General features: G+C 44.5%; 1 protein-coding gene across 2 annotated transcripts in view; it reads right to left on the reverse strand.

The window, feature by feature from the left end:
• Positions 1–12,565, reverse strand: part of ttc33 (tetratricopeptide repeat domain 33) — a 97,799-nt gene that overhangs the window by 11,223 nt on the left and 74,011 nt on the right. The window lies entirely within an intron of this gene.

The following is a 12,565-nucleotide window of genomic DNA, read 5'->3' on the forward strand; positions in this document are numbered from 1 at the left end:
AAATGTCCGAACCTCCAGCTAGCTAATGGTGAGACGATGATTGCGCTAGTGACTGGTGAATGGTTTATTTGCACCAACTTGAATGCATCTGAAAGCAATTATTAACTAATCTCACTTCATTGATGCACAGTTTTGCATTCTCCATGAACATTTCCACCATGGAGGTTGGGATTCTAACTTACAACATGCTCCTTCAGGCGTCCATCTTGGTCAGCTGTCACCAATCTCACAGCATGCACCATGGCAGCATCTACATGCAGCCTGTGCCCATGGACATTGGCAGTGGATATGCCCCAGCCTCACCACACCCTCACAGCACATCTCCACCTACAATACGGCGCTGCACTTGAGCTCATCAGTAGCTCTTGAATTTTCAGTCAGGTATCTCCGGTGGTTGGGCGTCATACCTGACATATAGGAAGATGGTTGTGGTTGTGGGAGGTCAGTCATCTCAGCTCCCGGACATCTCTGTCGGAGTTCCTCAGTGTAGTGTCCTAGGCCCAACCATCTTCAGCTGCTTCATCAATGACCCACCCTCCATCATAAGGTCGGAAGTGGGGATGTTTGCGGACGATTGTACAATGTTCAGCACCATGCACAACTCCCAAGATACTGAAGCTGTCCATGCCCAAATGCAGTATGACCTGGACAATATCCAGGCATGGCCTGACAAGTGGCAACGCTCACGCCACACAAATGCCAGGCAATGACTATTTTAAACCAGTGAAAATCTAACTATTAGCCCTTTACATTCAATGGTGTTACGTTCACTGAGTTCCTCATCAACATCCTGAGGGCTACTATTGACCAGAAACTGAACTGGACTAGCCATAAAAATACAGTGGCTATAAGAACAGGTCAGACACTAGAAGTACTACAGTGAGTAACTCTACCGGGCCAGTGAGGCTAGAAACAGAGAGCGCGTGCAGCTGAAGATGTGGCTACAGAGCTGGTGCAGGAGGGAAGGCTACAGGTTTGTGGATCATTGGGATGCCTTCTGGAGAAGGTGGGACCTGTATCGGAAGGATGGGTTGCACCTGAACTAGACGGGCACCAATATCCTGGGTGGGAGGTTTGCGAGAGCTCTTCGGGAGGGTTTAAACTTGTTTGGCAGGGGGATGGGAACCGCAGTTACGAATCAGAGGACGGGTTAGCCAGTGTGCAGGCAGATAGAGCAAGCAGAGAGTCTGAGAAAGAATAAGCAGTTGATAGGGCAAAGTGGCAGTCAATGCGACAGGTTGAGGGGTGTCTACTTCAGTGCAAGAAGTGTCAGGAATTTGGGTGACAAACTTAAAGCATGGGTCAGTACTTGGAACTACAATGTTGTGGCCATCACGGAGACGCAGGTAACACAGGAACAGGAATCATTGCTGGATGTTCTGGGGTATAGATGTTTCAAAAGAAATAGGGAGGGAGGTAAAAGAGGTGGGGGAGTGGCATTGCCAGTCAGGGATGGTATCACAGCTTCAGAAAGGGAGAGTGGAGGAGGGTTTCTCCACTGAGCCAGTCTGGGTGGGAATCAGAAACAGGAAAGGAGCAGTCACTTTATTGGGAATTTTCGACAGCCCCCACCCCAACAGCAACAGAGACACTGAGGAACAGATTGGGAGACAGATTGTGGAAAAGTGCAGAAGTAATAGGGTTGTTGTGACTTCAACTTCCCTAATATAGACTGGAACCTGCTAAGTGCAAATAGTTTGGATGGAGCAGAGTTTGTCAGGTGTGGTCAGGAAGGATTTCTGACTCATTATCTAGATGGCCAACCATAAGGGAGGCCATATTGGACTGGTGCTTGGCAATGAACCAGGTCAGGTGTCAGACCTCTCAGTGGGGGGGCATTCTGGTGACAGTGATCACAATTCCCTGACCTTTAGGATAGCAGCAGGCAGGATGGGAAAGTATTTAATTGGGGGAGGGAGAATTACAATGCTATTAGGCAAGACCTACAGAGCACCAATTGGGATCAGATGTTCTCGGGGAAATGCACGACAGAAATATGGAGATTGTTTAGGGAGCAGTTGCTACAGGTACTGGATCGGTTTGTTCCACTGAGGCAAGGGAAGGGTGGCAAGGTGAAGGAACCTTGGATGACAAGACATGTGGAACACCTAATCAAGAGGAAGAAGATAGCATACTTAAGATTGAGGAAGCAAAGATCCGACAGGACTCTAGAGGTCTACAAGATAGCCTGGAAGGAACTGAAGAATGGGCTTAGGAGAGCTTGAAGGGGGTGAGAAACCTTGGCAGGTAGGATCAAAGAAAACCCCAAGGCTTTCTATACTTATACGAGTAACAAGAGGATGGCCAGTGCGAGGGTAGGACCAATCAGGGATAGTGGGGGGAAAATGTGTGCGGAGTCAGAGGAGGTAGGGGAGACCCTTAATGAATACCTTGCTTCAGTATTCACCAGTGAGAGGGACCTTGACATTTGTGTGGACAGCATGAAACAGGCAGACATGCTCCAACACATTGATGTGAGGAAGGAGGATGTGCTAGAAATTTTGAAAAATATAAGAATAGACAAGTCTCCTGTGCCAGATGGGATATACCAAAGGCTAGTACGGGAAGCGAGGGAAGAGATTGCTGCCCCTTTGGTAATGATCTTTGCATCCTCACTGTCACTGGAGTAGCACCAGAAGATTGGAGGGTGGCAAATGTCATTCCCTTGTTCAAGAAAGGGAATAGGGATTATCCTGGGAATTACAGACAAATCCGTCTTACTTCTGTGGTGGGTAAATTACTGGAGAAGATTCTGAGAGATAGTACTTATGTTTATTTGGAAAAGCACAGTATGATTACAAATAGTCAGTATGGCTTTGTGAGGGGCAGGCCATTCCTTACAAGCCTTGTTGAATTCTTTGAGGATGTGACAAAACATCTTGATGAAGGTAGAACAGTGGATGTGGTGTATATGGATTTTAGCAAAGGCATTTGATAAGGTTCCCCATGGTAGGCTCATTCAGAGAGTAAGGAGGCATGATTCAGGGAAATTTGGTTGTCTGGATACAAAATTAGCTGTTCAACAGAAGATAGAAAGTGGTGGTAGATGGAAAGTATTCAGCCTCAGTGACCAGTGGTGTTCCGCAGGGATCTGTTCTGGGACCTCTGCAACTTTGTGATCCTTATAAATGGCTTGGACGAGGAAGTGGAAGGTTGGGTTTGTAACTTTGCCGATGACATGAAGGTTGGTGGAGTTCTGAACAGCATGGAGAGCTGCTGTAGATTGCAACGGGACATTAACAGGATGCAGAGCTGGGCAAAGAAGTGGCAGATGGAATTTAACCCAGAAAAATCTGAAATGATTCATTTTGGAAGGTCAAATTTGAATGCAGAATACAGGGTTAATGGCAGTATTCTTGGCAGTGTGAAGAAACAGAGGGATCTTGGGGTCCACATTCATAGATCCCTCAAAGTTGCTACAAAAGTTGATAGGGTTGTAAAGAAGGCGTATGGTGTGTTGGCTTTCATCAGCAGGGGAATTGAGTTTAACAGCCGTGAGGTTAAGCTCAGCTCTATAAATTTTTGGTTAGACCACACTTGGAATATTGTGTTCAGTTCTGGTTACCTTATTACAGAAGGATGTGGAAGCTTTAAAGAGGGTGCAGAGGAGATTTCCCAGGATGCTGCCTGGACTTGGGGGGCAGGTCTTATGAGGAAAAGTTGAGGGAGCTGGAGCCTTTCTCATTGGAGCAAAGAAGGATGAGAGGTGACTTGATAGAGGCGTACAAGATGATGAGAGGCATAGATAGAGAGGATAGTCAGAGACTGATGACAACACCTCAAGTTCCTCTCTAAGACACGTGGAAATATATTGCCTCACTGTCACTGGGTCAAAGTCCTAAAATTATCTCCCAAAGAGAATTGTGAGTCTATCCACTGCACATGAACTGCAGTGGTTCAAGAAGGCAGCTCACCACAACTTCCTCAAGTGAGATGGGCAATAAATACCAGCCCAGTCAGCAACAGCCACATCCCACAAGTGAATGAAAAAGGGCTGTTGCCGAGATATCAGCAGGAACAAGTAACCAATGTATGGGCTGGTCCAGGATATATCTCAGAGTTCCTTGCTTGCTCTCTACTTTCTCACTCGCTATACGCTCACTTCATTGCTCACAACATCGCTGCCTTAATGTTTTGCAGTTTGTCCCATTAGCCACAGCTTAAAGGCACATAGTAACTCTCAGGGACTACAGTGTGTTACAGTACACAAAGATCTACAGAAATTTGTGTCTGTGCCAGTCATCGAACAACTAACTATGCTAGCCCCATTGTCTAGCACTTGGCCCGCAGCCTGTGTGCTAAGCTGCTTCAAGAGATTACTAAATAATTCTTAAATCTTGTGATGGTTTCTGTCTCCTTCACACTTTCAAGCATTGAGTTACAGATGCCCACCATTTTCCGGTAAAAAAATTCTTTAAACCCCATCTCGAGAATTCCAGATTCTATCAATGGAATTAATTACAATTTGAACCTGTGACCCCAAGCATCAGCCTGGCCCTCAGGGCTGCTAAAGTACAGCCATTACCACAGAGACACTATCTCCGCATACCCAGGTTATGACAGAACAAGGTGAGTGAATGTTAATGGATAGTTTGCTAATCCCACATGGACTGGTGAATTGGCAACAAACAGGCAAGCTAAGAAGCGAAACCGCAATTAATTTATTTCCAATGTGGATTCTCATAATTCCTTCAGATTAAACTGACTGTCTTGCTCTGAGCCTTATCATAGTTCCCCTTGAAGCACATTAAGATTAATGACATTGCAATGAATATAAAGCAGAACAGACTAATACAGACAGATAGATGCTAACCTTTCAAAACAAAGACAAAGGCTCAAACTAGTTCAAACAGAGAGAATGGGTACATCCTGTCTCTCATTCCTGTAAAGACACTCATGTCAAACGAGTCTGGACACAGCACAAATTACGAAGAGAAGAGAACATCATATTGAGAGAGGATGCAGGAAAAATGGTATGGGATGAGGAAACTGTAATGACTACAGCAGAGATTTTGTTTTAATGGGGACAGTGTACAGGGCATTTTAATGAGAGGCAATGGCCTAGTGGTATTATTGCTGAACTGTTAATCCAGAGGCCCAGGTAATGTTCTGGGGACCCAGGTTCGAATCCCATCACGGATGGTGGAATTTGAATTCAAGAAATATCTGGAATTAAGGGTCTAATGAAGACCAAGAATCCATTGTTGTATGTTGGAAAAACCCATCTGGTTCATTAAGGCCCTTTACGGAAGGAAACTGCCATCCTTACCTGGTCTGGCCTACGTGTGACCCACTGCAAGTTGGCTGACTCCTAATTACCCAGAGGGCAGTTATGGATGGGCAGTAAATGCTGCCTAGCCAGTGACACCCTCATCCTGTGAATGGATTAAACAAAAACTCTGTCCGAACCACATCCTGCACCTGTTTTGGTGACAGTGTCGCGTTAGTTTTACTCTGTGTCTAAGCCCGTGTTGTCGCTGTCCTCGGTGTGTTTGATGCGGCAGTGTAGAGACAGCTTTATTTACAGTTTAAAAGAGTAGGAGAAGCTTTACTTTCAGTTTCAAATTAGTAGAAAGAGCTTTGCCCTGTAACTAATGACATGCTGCCCTTGTCTTGGGAGTGTTTGATGGGAACAGTGTGCAGAAAGCTTTGTCTTCAGTTTACTTTCAGTTTAAAACACTACCTAGAGTTTTAATCTGCATCTAACCCCTTGCTGTCCTTGTCCTGGGAATGTTTGATGGGGACAGTGTTGAGGGAGCTTTAATTTCAGTTCAAAAGAATAGATTGGGCTTTATTTTCAATTTAGAACAGTTCAGAGAGCTTTAGTTTCAGTTTCAAAGAGAAGAGAGTGTTTACTCTGTATCTAGCCCAAAACTGTACTTGTCGTGGGAGTACATGATAGAGGCAGGCTCAAAGAGAGGCGCTTGGAGATCCTGGGAGGGGGTGTGCCACAGTACAGGTGGCAGAGGCTATATAACACCGTAAGACATAGGAGCAGAAATTAGGCCATTCGGCTCATCGAGTCTGCTCCACCATTCAATCATGGCTAATAAAAGAGTGGAGTAAGTTTTACTTTGTATTCTTTTACTCATTTATACATGGGATGAAGCCATTGCTGGCTAGGGTAGCATTACCCAACCCTAGCTACCCAGAGGGCAGTTTACAATCAACTATATACATGCCAGACCAGGTAAGGATGGCAAATTTTCTTCCCTGAAGGACATTAGAGAAGCCGACGACAATTTCAAACGATTTTATGATCATCATTAGACACTTAATTTCCAGATTTTTATTTAATTTAAATTCAAATTCTAACCCTGTGCTGTCCCTGTGTCGGGAGTGTTTGATGGGGACAGTGTGGCAGGAGCTTTGTTTTCAATGTAAAAGAGTAGAAAGCTTCACTTTCAGTTTAAAAGGCTTTACTGTATACCTATCGCCGTGCTTCACGCTGAAACTGAGACTGAATTAGATCGTTCCTCCCTCATCTGCCTAGCCAAAGCAAAATAACGAGAATGTCCATTTCTTTAAGTCTGAAACCAATTAGAAACTGAATTCCCACAGTGACCATGGTCCAAGAACTCAGTCAACACTCCATTGAGCATGGGTATTAAAGGTCAACTGTGCTGCTCCTTTTAGTGTAAAGGGCTGGAAGAAGCTATACCCTGTGTTTATATGTGTCAGCTGTTGGCCTGTGTTCGACACGCAATTCAAAATACGTGAGCTGACGCTGTTGGCTCCAGTCGCCAAATAACAGCTAATCAATTACATGTGTCGTAACCCAATCAGTGAAGTACTTCAGCAGCAGCACACCCCTTTGTCATGTTACTGTAACTGACACACAGGCTGCTTTAGCGACGAAGTGACATGGGAAAAAAAAAATCACATGAATTAGAAAATAAAGGTTTCTGCTGCTCATCCCGATTGTCAAATTGAAGGGAATGAGTTTTCAGCCTTTAGGATTGGTTACCATCGCAGTGAAAGGGAAGAAGTTTGGGTCCATTAGGGTTTGCAGACAATCTGGAACAAACGGCAAAGGGTTCAGGTCAATTGGGACTGTGTACAATGGGAATGAAACACAACGAGCGTAAATCCATTGGATTTATGCACTGTCAGTGTGAATGGGAGGAGTTTGGTCCTTTGGAATGGTTACAATGGGAGCGAATGGGAAGGAGTTTGGTCCTTTGGATTGTTTACAATGGGAGAGAATGGGAAGGAGTTGGGTCCTTTGAATTGGTTACAATGGGAGCGAATGGGAAGGAGTTTGGTCCTTTGGATTGTTTACAATGGGAGAGAATGGGAAGGAGTTGGGTCCTTTGAATTGGTTACAATGGGAGCGAATGGGAAGGAGTTTGGTCCTTTGGATTGTTTACAATGGGAGCGAATGGGAAGGAGTTTGGGTGCTGAAATGCACTTCCTGCATTCATGGAGAATGTGATATTCCATGCGTATTCATTGCCAGAGGTCCAGGGTCACAGACAGGATGGTGACAACACGGGTACACGGTGACAGTGATGACCCGGGTCTTGGGTACACGGTGACGGCACGGGTATACAGGGACGGTGACGACACGGGTACACGGTGACGACGCAGGTACACGGTGAGGGTGACGACACGGGTACACGGCGGCAGTGATGGTGACCACATGGGTACACAGTGACGATGGTGATCTGGGTGCAGGGCAGTGGAAGAGTGTGAAGGTTTCAGGCAAGTTCTGAGCTGAGTATTGTGGTCAAACAGTTAACAAGACAGGGTGACAGTATGATCAGACAGTTTACATTCTGCTGTCAATCTGGCAGGGGAGAGAGGTGCTTGGAGATCCTGGGACAGGGTGTGCCACAGTACAGGTGGCAGAGGCTATATAACACCGTAAGACATAGGAGCAGAATGTGGCCATTCGGCCCATCGAGTCCGCTCCATCATTCATTCATGGCTGCTAAGTTCCTCAACCCCTTTCTCCTGCTTTCTCCCTGTAACCCTAGGTCCCCTTGATAATCAAGATTCTATCTATCTCAGTTTTAAACGTACTCAATGACCCGGCCTCCACAGCCTTCTGTGGCAGTGAATTCCATAGATTCACCACTCTCTGGCTAAAGAAGTTTCTCCTTATCTCCGTTCTAAAAGGTCTTCCCTTTACTCTAAGGCTGTGCCCTCGACCTAGTCTCTCCGACCAATGGAATCATCTTCCCAACATCCACTCTGTCCAGGCCATTCAGTATTCTGTAAGTTTCAATTCGATCCCCCCTCATCCTTCTGAATTCCAATTCTGAACACTCCTCATATGTTAAGCTTTCCATTCCTGGGACCATTCTCGTAAATCTCCTCTGTACTCGCTCCAGGACCAGTACATCCTACGCTGATATTTTCGAGGGATTTTGAAAAAATGCATGGAATTATTGAGTCTAGTGACCCTTCGTCAGAACACTGGACTCAAAACATTAACTCTGTTTTTCTCTCTACATATGATATCAGACCTGCTGACATTCTCCAACAAATTTTTGTTTAGTTTAAGGTTTCCAGCATCCACAGTTCTTTGTATCTATTTTTATTCACATGAACAGTTCAGTTCAGATTCCGGACACCTTTCTCAGATGTCTGTCATCCTTTAGAATTCGCTACCTCAGGCTGTGGAAGCTCTGTCTTTAAGTATGTTTCAGTAGATATTAATAGATTTCTGATCATTAATGGCATACAAGGTTATTGGGGGTTGGGGGTATAAAAAGCATTTAAGTGCTCAATCACCAACAAGCATGTTCATAGCAAGGTAGGCTCGATGGGCTGAATGGCATACTCCTGTTCCTTTATCCCAATGTTGCATTCAGTTTATTGATATTTGAAGCGTCACCCACTCCTCATTCTACGCAGAATGTTAACTCTGGATGTCAAAGTAAACACTTGTACACATCTCCTAGCAACAAAAATTATGATATTCAGACAGTTTACTAAACTGTCTAAAGCCCTAAGTTGACATTTCACTCTTTAATATATCATAATCCCTTAAAGAGTTTGTTTTCATTAAACTAAATAACTGAACAACAATTGCATTGCATTTCAGACAGGAAGGTTACACAACACAGAGAGAAAAAATAGTTCTCTGTTTTGAAAGAGCAATCCCCTCATTTTAAAAGGTGCCCCTTGGTTCTGGGCTGACCACCCAAGAGGAAATTTTCTTCCCACATCCACCTCATTAAGGCCATTCACAATCTCATATACTTCAATCAAGTCAGCCCTCACTCTCTAAACGCCAGTGAAAACAAGCCCAGTCTGTCCAATCTTGCCTCATTAACCGTCCAACTCATTACAGGTATCAAGCTCATAAGTCTCCTCTGAACCACCTCCAATGCAATTACATTCTTCGTTAAATAAGGAGATCAAAATGGCAAGCAGTATTTGAGATGTGTTCTTACCAAGGCTTTATGTAACTGAAGCATAACATCCTTACTTTTATGTTCAATTCCTCTCATCAACAGGATAGCATCCTTTAATAAACCTTATTAATCCTTTGCTGTACCAGCATACGAACTCTGTGATTTATGCAAGGGCAGCTAAGTTGGGGAAACCTCCCAACCTTTAAGAAGTACTAGGATGAGCACTTGAAATATCAAGGCTATGGGCCAAATGCTGGAAGTGTAGATTGAGAATAATTTTTTGTTGGTGTAGACTCAATGGGCTGAAGGGTCTGTTCTGTACTGTACGATTCTATGCAGAAGAAACCCAAATCTTTCTGAGTCCTGGAATTCTGCAGTCATTCTATATGTAATATTCTGTTTTTATATTCTCCCTGCCAAAGTGAACAGCTACATATTTTGCCACATTATATTCCTTCTGCCAGATTGTTACTCAGTCACATAACCTTTCCTTAGCAGTCTGCATCCTTGTTTCCTCTGAATGGTTTCAGACACACCTTTGTTTTTTTGCCTTGCTGTTCAAAAGACTGGAGAGAGGTTTACACTGAGTCTAACTCTGTGCTGTCCTTGCCCTGGGGGGTGGTTGAAGAGGACAGTACAGAGGTAACTCTACTCTGTATCTAACCCCATGCTGCCCCTGTTTTGTGACTATTTGATGCGGACAGTGTGGAGTAAGCTTTATGCTGTGTCTACTCCCATGGTGTCTCTGTCCCATGGGGCATTTGATGGGGATGGTGTCATACGAACTTTAGTTTCAGTTTAAAAGAGTCAAGGGATGTTTACTCTGTATCTGGGCCTGTGCTGTCCCTATCCTGTGTGGGTCTGATTCAGACAATTTCAAGGCAAATTTACTTTCAGTTGTAAAAAGTTGAAGGAACTTTACTCTGTATCTAATAGAAAATGGACTAGTCAGCAACGGGCAGCATGGTTTCGTACGGAGAAAGTCATGTTCCACCTACCTGATTGAATTTTTAGAAGAGGTGGCAAAGATAATTGATGGGGGAAGAGCTGTGGATGTAGTTTGTATGGACTAAAGTAAGGCATTTGATAAAGTACCACTTGGCAGATTGGTACAGAGACTAAAATCACGTGGGACTCAGGGTGGGCTGGTTAAATGGATACAAAACTGGCTTGGTCATAGAAGACAGAGGGTAGCAGTGGAAGGGTGTTTTGCAGAATGTAGATCACTAACTTGTGGTGTTTCACAGCGATTAGTCTTAGGTCCTCTGTTGTTTGTAGTATATATTAATGATCTGGAGGGAACTGTGGGTGGCCTGATTAGTAAATTTGCAGATGACATGAAGATTGGTGGAGTTGATGACAGTGCTGAGGACTGTGAAAGGATACAACAGGATATAGATAGATTGGTGACTTGAGCACAAAAATGGCAGATGGAGTTTAATCCAGACAAATGCAATGTGATGCATTTTGGAGGATCAAATTTGGGTGCGAATTATACTGTAAATGGTTCATAGAACATAGAATAATACAGCGCAGAACAGGCCCTTCAGCCCTCGATGTCGCGCCGACCTGTGAACTAATCTAAGCCCCTCCCCCTACACTATCCCATCAGCATCTATCTGCTTATTCAAGGACTGTTTAAATGCCCCTAATGTGGCTGGGTTAACTATATTGGCTGATAGGGCACGCCACGCCCTTACGAGTCTCTGAGTAAAGAACCTGCCTCTGACATCTGTCTTAAATCTATCACCTCCCAATTTGTAGCTATGCCCCCTTGTACAAGCTGAAGTCATCATCCTCGGAAAAAGACTCTCACTGTCTACCCTATCTAATCCTCTGATCATTTTGTATGTCTCTATTAAATCCCCTCTTAGCCTCCTTCTCTCCAATGAGAACAGACCCAAGTCCCTCAGCCTTTCTTCATAGGGCCTGCGCTCCAGACCAGGCAACATCCTGGTAAATCTCCTCTGCACCTTTTCCAATGCTTCCACATCCTTCCTGTAATGGGGCGGCCAGAACTGCACATAATATTCCAAATGAGGCCGCACTAGCGTTTTGGTAGAACCCTGAGGACCATTAATGTACAGATGGATCTGGGTGTGCGGGCCCACAGTTCCCTAAAAGTGGCAACACAGGTGGCCAACGTGATTAAGAAGGCATACAGCATGCTTGTCTTCATTGGCCGGGGAATGGAGTACAAATGTTGGTAAACTATGCTGCAGCGATAGCTTTTGTGCTCCTGAGATGCTGCTTGGCCTGCTGTGTTCATCCAGCTCCACACTTTGTTATCTTGCAGCGATATAAAACACTTGTTAGGCCACATTTGGAGTATTGTGTGCAGTTTTGGTCACCACATTACCAGAAGGAAATGGAAGCTTTGGAGAGAGTGCAGAGAAGGTTCGTCAGGATGTTGGATGGTCTTGAGGGCATTGGCTATGGGCAAAGGTTAAAAAGACTAGGACAGTTTTCACTGGAAAGACGGTGGCTGAGAGGAGACCTGATAGAGGTCTACAAAATTATGACAGGCATAGATAGGATGGATAGTCAGAGGCTTTGCCCCCAGGATTGAAGTTTCAATTACAAGGGGGCACAGGTTCAAGGTGAGAGGGTTAAAGTTTAAGGGAGATTTGCGAGGAAAGTTTTTCACGCAGAGAGTGGTAGGAGCCTGGAACTCACTGCCAGAAGAGGTGGTAGAAGCAGGAACATTGGCAACATTTAAGAGGGACCTGGATAAGACATGAATAGGGAGGCAACAGCGGGATACAGACCTAATAAGGGCAGAGGGGTTGTTTTTATAGTTTCAGGGCATGATGATCGGCACAGGTTTGGAGGGCCAAAGGGCCTGTTCCTGTGCTGTACATTTTCTTTTGTTATTTTTGTTCTTCTAACCCAGTGCTGTACCTGTCCCAGAAGTGTTTGATCAACAGACTGAGGGATTTCAAAGTGTGAGAAATGGGACAGTGCAATCAACAATGAGACTGATTGGTGATGTTTAGATAAGAAAATCACACACATCTGCTGTCTATCTGATTTTCAACAGTCTTTTCCACAGTTGTCACTATGTATTGCAATGCAGTGGAACTGCAAATCACATTTTCCTCTGATGTATCTTGGCTCAATTTATATACAGCCTATAAAATGACAACAACAAGTTGCAACATGGAAAAAAAAATGTTTTAATTTGAAACTTGCGAGGGTGA

Source organism: Stegostoma tigrinum, chromosome 3 (genome assembly GCF_030684315.1).
Source record: "Stegostoma tigrinum isolate sSteTig4 chromosome 3, sSteTig4.hap1, whole genome shotgun sequence".
In the NCBI taxonomy this organism is placed as follows: Eukaryota; Metazoa; Chordata; class Chondrichthyes; order Orectolobiformes; family Stegostomatidae; genus Stegostoma; species Stegostoma tigrinum.